We start from the raw sequence: 6,903 nt of genomic DNA, 5'->3' as shown, positions 1-6,903 counted from the left end.
TGAATCCCCTTGACTGGAGGACACGAGCTGCCTTGTCAGTGAGGTCTGGCAGGATTATAGCACCTGGTCCCCAAGTAACTTGCGGTTAATCCTTGGGGAAGGAAGAGTGGACAAGAACAGCCAAGTATGGCTGAAGGAGGAAATGCAGGTTAAAACAAATATGCATACATTTGAAGTTTCTGCTCATCTTCCATGGTTCTACTGAAATTATTGCACAAGATGTGCTTATATTAGTGTGTTTGAGATGAATTTTCCCAGTTCCCATAGAGTTTCAGTGTGGTGGTTTTTTTTTTAATGTTAGCTAGAGGTAACTGCGTGTAGGTTCTTTGCTGTTATAAAGGATTGTTTTATTAGTGCTGGGTTAAAAAGGGGCGGAAAGACTTGCATTCTCCTCTGCTGATAGCATCATAGATATCATTCTGCATAAGGTGGCCACTGATAAATGTAGCCTCACGCTTTCACCTCTCCCTTACCCTGACTCCAAACTCCAGTTGTACTTGCTGGATTAGTGGCTTTCCAGCATTTTTTCCAGGTTTCGAGGTTAGCCAAAAGAAGCCTTGAGAGATCTTGTAATGTTCTGGCATTTCTGCACAGCTGCTGATCCCTCTTTTGCTCTATTAGTATTAAAAAAAAATGTATATCTAGTGTAATCGAATAGGTTTTGTTTTCTGTTTTGTTTCTCCGGTGGTTTCCAGGATGATATCTTTGTGTGTTAGACTTGGCTCACGCTCTAAGCCTTCTATCTTCCAAAAGAATATACTAGAAACAGATTTTTTTTCCATTCTCTGTGCCTGTCCCTTCCCCCAGGAAAAAAAAAAAAAAAAGAAAAGAAAAAAAATACCAAAAACCCAACCTCCCCTGCAGGGAGGTTTAGGGTGAGTCAGGCAGCCAGGAGCTCTGCGCCCTGCCTGTGGGTCCACGTGCAGGGCAGGGCGCTGCACCTTCTCGCCTGCCGGGAAGGAATAGTGGAAAGGAATATGGGAACTGGAGTCCTATAACACCTCTCCCAATAATCACTGTTGCAATTAAAAAAAAAAAAAAAAAAAAAAAGGGGGGGGGGGGGAAGCAGGTATCATGTCGGCGTGTCCCAGCCGGCTGCCGCGGGAGCGAGTCGATGGCGCTGCCCCCCGCCGCGGCCAGGCAAGCCGGGGAGGCCGTTGCGACCCACAGGCGCGCTCCCGCGGGAAGGGCCATGAAAAGCAGTTTGCCCAGGAAGGAATTTAGCAAGTAAATAAAGCATGAGCTTGCTTTAAAGTAGTGTCCTGTTTGAGCAGCTGGCCTCGTGTTGGCTTCGAGCTGGCGGTGGGGCGCTGGTGGCGCTTATCTGCATTCCGGAGGATTGATATGTGAAGCACTGAGTGTGTACAGCTTGTCTAAATAAACCCCAAATCTGGACGGCTATTGGAAGAATGCGAATGCAAAGCCAAAAAAAAGCAAAAAAAAAAACCAAAAAAAAAAAGCCCTAATGGTGAGATGCATCAGCTTGCATAGCAAGCTCTTAACAGAAACAGCGGAAGTCTCAGTACTTGATGGCTTTGTAAAAACAGAAAAACAGCTGTATATTGAAGAAAATGTGGACTCTGTGGCCTAAGTCTTTTTCCGTGTGTTTATTACAAAATGAGGGTAAGAATTTGTTTTTTGTTTTCCTCTCAGAAGTTCAACATCACAAACATCAGATATTCGGAAAAAAATCTTCTCTATTTCTTATTTTTGAAAGCAAACTCTGCTTCTGAATTATGTTAAAGTGGAAATTTCCTGTATCTCAAAGTCCTCCCCAATACAACTCAACAGCTCTGCTTAAATAACTGTTATGGTAGAATTTGTAAATATTATTTCATTCAGATTTATTTTGCTGCTAGAGAAAAATGCTTCGGTGAATCAAAATTGAGTATATCCTTCTAAATCCACATTTAAGCATTTAAGTTGCTGATATTCGTTGGCAAATTGCTGCCCTTTGTTTCAGTTCTGGCAGTTTCCCACTGCCACACAGCTGGTTGCTTTTAGTCTCTGACTCAACAGTATTGCATCACGCTTACAAGGGTATTGGATGAGGAGTCATCGTATCAGACTGTCTATTTCCCCGGGGGTCTATGGGAGCCAGTGGTTGTCCTACTGAAGAGAAGGTGACCCTTTCTAAATAAATGAAAAAATTATATCCAATACAGGCTGAAGATTATTGGCAATACCTGAACTGATTTCTTACAATAATAAGGCCAGGTTCTCTTTAGACTGATTTATATATTTTGCTTGATCCAAAATGGAAGGTACAATTTCGTTGTCAGGTTAGGAAAGCTTTCATTTGCCATTAAAAATGGGTCAGTTGTGAGGACAAATACTGAAATATTTCTTCTAGAAAACAGTAAAAAGAAATTGCTTTTATTGTGGGGTGACCAAAAATACGTCCTGAATTTGTCTGAAATTCTGTTGCTTTACCAGATGCAGGGAAAATTCAGTCCAGTTCTAATCTAGAAATACATTTTTCTCCTTCCATTGACATATTCTATGCTTAAAGATCTCAGCCCTGATTTACGTCAAATGGACTCTACTTCCCTGCCTCAGATGAATTAATACCTTTTTAACAGCTCCACTAAGATATGATCAGGCCATCTACTGTTACATCACAATCTTATATAAGAACCAGGATTTCACAGCTGAACAAGCTCAACATACTTTTATTTTATTACCTTTGGCGCATAGCAACTCTGCAAATTATTTATTAAGCAAGATTAATTAATATTGTCTAGGCAACAGACTTAAAAGCCACAGCTGAAAGGTTATCAGGTCACTTAAATTCTAGGCATAAGTCTTTTGAAGGTTCTCAAGAGCAGATTCTGAATCCATGTCACTGCTTTTAGCCACGTTTTGTCGCTCCATTGTGGTTCATGGAAGCTTTTCTGGTCCGAAAATGACTTAGAACAATTGATGCATTTGCAGGCTTGCAGAGCTGTTTTTTTACACCAAAGCTGTGTTGCTTCTTGAGACTTCAGTCCCACCTCTTACCTCTGAAGACCAGAGGTCCTACCAGCATAAATTCAGAAGTATCCTTTCAGCAGCCAGGCATTATGGCTCTGCCCTGGAGCAAGTCAGGCCTGTAGAAGGGATCCTTGATGATTGCTTATGAAAATATTTTCTTTGGGTAGATCTTCACATTAGAGCCGAAAGCAAGATGACAACAACACGCCACTTAAGGAATGTTCCACTCGTGTGCGCCGTAGCGCTCAGTGCGATGTGCGTTGCTTTGACTTGGTTCCTTTCTTTCCCCCTTTTTTGGGGGGTGGGGGAAGGGTAAAACGTTTCACGTGTTCTCTTAGAAAAGCCTACCACAAATGCAATCTTTTTGCGGAAAATGAATGGGTGTTAAAATGACCTGTCAGCAGGGCAGGTTGGAACAAGGATGCTGCACACACCTATATCCACTACTGTGTAAGCCTAAAATAACGAGCTACACCTGGTTACGATGAAAAAATAAAGGGAAGAAGAAGAATGCATTTTCCCCATTATCCTCCTCTACTTCTCGCATAGTATTGTTGCTTTTATCCTTGGACAGAAGTACGAACTCATACTTCACCTCTGTATTAAGATCTGAGGTATTCTCAGGTAGGATGCTCATAGGTGTGTGATGTACTCCTCTCCCCAGTATGTGACTGGGAACATCTACTAATTAACAGGAAAAGGAATATTAGTACTACAGTTGGTTAGAAAATGTGATATATTTTTTATTTTGGAAAATTTAAGATCTCCTATTTTTCATAGATATTTCTGATGAAAGTTTTGCTTATTTATTTAAAAAAAAAACACTCAAAACTATTTTTGTTTTTGTGCCCAGAATTAAAAAGTAAAGAAAAGCGGATACTTTCCTTACTTTTTAAATCTTGCTGAAATCTCTACTTCCAGCTTTTAATCATCCTCAGTTTTGACAGAGGACAGCAATATCTACAGACACCCTAATGCAATTCTGATTAAGTCAATGATTAAGTCCTTATATGACAGACATTTACCAAATGTTTGCATTATATACTTGGATAGAAACAGACAATGGCTGTACAGTGAGGTGATCTGAAAAATTAGGTCTGAAAGCTGGAGGATGAGGCGAGCGGGTTTCTGTAGACATGCCCGGCTCTGGGCTAGACCCTCAGCTGGTTTGCTCTGGCTTGGTTGAAAGTAGAAGTTTTGAAAGTTATTTGTCGTCTTCCCATAGACTTTCCACAGATTTGGGATTTCAGTGATTTTTCTTTCTGTCAGATGGCTAATATTGCGTCTTTTTGGATAAAATGGCTTGGCTTGTTCAGACCTGAAGACTAGCAGCTAAGACGGGTCAGTTGTGATTAGACCCGCTCGATGTTTGTTCCCTGCCTTCTCCCTATGGTAAACTAGTCGGATCTCCCAAACTAGTATCATCGCTGTACTGATGATGTTCAGCTCTCTATTTGCCCAGGCCATCTCTGAATATTTACTTCCTCAAGTCAGCTGAGAAGCTTTAAAGAGGCTGCCGGTGAATGCTGAGATTTTCAATTCAGTCTGTTTTTTCAGTCAGAGAAAATCCCAGTAAAGTAAATTGATGAAATTCTTATGTTGCCCTTTTCCATTTCCTTGACATCTGCTTTCTTGTTTGTCTCCCTCCTGAACTGAGGATCCTTGATAAGCCTCTGGTCAATGTTAATTAAAATGTCCGGATTTGTAAAACAATTAAGCATAGGAGTCACAGGAGTTTTCCTACCTTTTTTTTTTTTTTAACAATAGTTATCAGGAAAAAAAGAAATACAACTTGGAACCACATTGCATCAAAATGTTCTTTCCAAACTGAAGCTTCAGATTAAAGAGCAAGGACAAACCAGCCCCCCCAGAAAGAGAAGTTTCCTTATAATGTTCCTTTGATGCTACTGCATTTCTGCCTTGCATGGTTTTGGTCTCTTTTTAGATCTTTTAGGAAAAACCTGATCATTAGGATCTCTCTGTTCATCTCCTTTTCCATATTTAGAGTGTATAGCTATGTCTTTCTCTTTTCTGTCCAATATGTATTAGAACTTGCAGGTTTTTTCCTTTCCAGTCTTCCAAAAGAAAGAGGTTGTCTTCACAATAAACTTTTCCAGAGATGATCACCTCTTTCAGTAGCTGTGAGCATATAAGGAAATAGGGATGTTTCAGTCTCACTTTCAGAATAGTCTTCTGCTACCTGGGTTTAGCCTGTATCCTTTCTAGAGGTTATGTAGCCTGCCAGTTTCCTAGATGATATTTTTTTTAGACTGTGCTAGAAAGCAGAATGGTATTTGGTAGCAACACCCAAGTCTCTCTTGTGATACAAATATCTCCTGAAATCCAGCTCACGTACAGTAGGCTGTAACGTGGCTGGCTTGGGAGAACTAGTTTTCCACCGTAAAGGTCAGTGCACCTCCAGCGAGTGTATCAGAAGTAATAAACTTGTTCGTACTGCCCATGGGGCTCCGACTCAGTGCCCATAAAGACCTCTTATGCAGCGGACAAGTGAACCAATGACGTACAGCAAAAGCCCTCGGTAAAGGTGATCGCATACAGCGACCTCCTCGCAAAACCCATTAAAGAGCTTTCTGTGAACCCTGACAAACCCTCCTTCAAGCGCGTGGCTGAAGTGCGCACCCCCTTTCCCCCCCGGCTTTCTCCCCTTTTCTACATCGTCTTGGGTGAAACAGTTACCTCAGTCATATACTGAGAACAAACATTTCACAGGGCAGATTTCCTCCAAGGAACATTCTTGCCTCTTGTATCATCAGGGCATGCCTCTGCTCAGAGGGAAGGAGGAGCTCTTCTATGTTTGAACTCTCTCATCCATCATGCGCTGAATCCATCCTGACCTGGCCCTTCCCTAATTAGGGCAGCAGTCACCAGAAACACTTCTCCATGGATGACCTTCTCATTACGCTCTCATTGCTGAACCTCCCTGCGTAGCACCTCGCCATTGGGCTGGTAGCGGTAGTTAAGGAAAAGCCTAGCCCGTCCTCCTCCACCGGAGCAGTGCTGTGGAAACCACTGTCCTCAGCGTCTTTCTCTCTGTCTTGTGACCCGTCTAACTGCTCATCTTCTCCCTTCTCTATGTGCTGCATGGCTGCTGTGGCTGCGTTTTTTGGTGTCCGTGTTGTAGGGCCCCCGGGCAATTTCTAATCTTCCTGTTCCCTCCTCTCTAGGTCTCAGGGAATAGTTGGTTTGGTCTGTTTGGACCAAATGGAATTTTTTTTTTTCGGGAAGACCTGCAAGAGAATTTTTTTTTTTTTTTTTGCCTCCAGAATACTTGAAATAAAAGTGTGGAACTGTTTGGCATTGAATAAATGCAATTTTTTTGGCCTGAAATAAGTAATCTTTTTTTTCTTTTTGTTTCTTTTCTTTTTTTTTTTAAACAAAATGTAAGAGTGCAAAATGCTGATGGCTTTGCCTTCATTTCCTTCCTACGAAATGATTTGTTTCTTGTAGTGCTTGATCAGAGCTGCAGGAGTTTGTCTGCACCCTCCCTCTCGCTGAGTCAGGGCAGTTGCTTGAGCCACCTTCCAGGAGGCTGCCCACGAGACAGGGCCGCAGGGTGCTCCGGTATGAGGTGTGCTTGCTCTCGCCAGCTGCGGGGAAATACTGCAGGATGGAGTGGGCCAGAGCAAACAGATGTGTAAGAGTGACTGTGCAGTTACCGGTTCGAGCAGCAGCTCTTTGGCTTTGTCATAGCTGGTCTTCACTTGAGCGACCTGGCAGGAGCTTCGTAACCCAGGGGCAGGCAGGTCAATTCTTTTCTCCCCTTCAAACTGAAGGCCATAAGAATTGTCAGACATGAATTAAATCATACAATGAATGAGTTGACTGGCTATTAAAAAAAAAAGAAAAAAACCCCCCAAAACCTGCATTACTCATATGACGTCTGCACCTGCCTTCCTTTGCACAGTGAGA

This window comes from Struthio camelus, chromosome 8 (assembly GCF_040807025.1).
Source record: "Struthio camelus isolate bStrCam1 chromosome 8, bStrCam1.hap1, whole genome shotgun sequence".
Taxonomy (NCBI): Eukaryota; Metazoa; Chordata; class Aves; order Struthioniformes; family Struthionidae; genus Struthio; species Struthio camelus.
Note: the sequence above shows the minus strand (reverse complement) of the source record.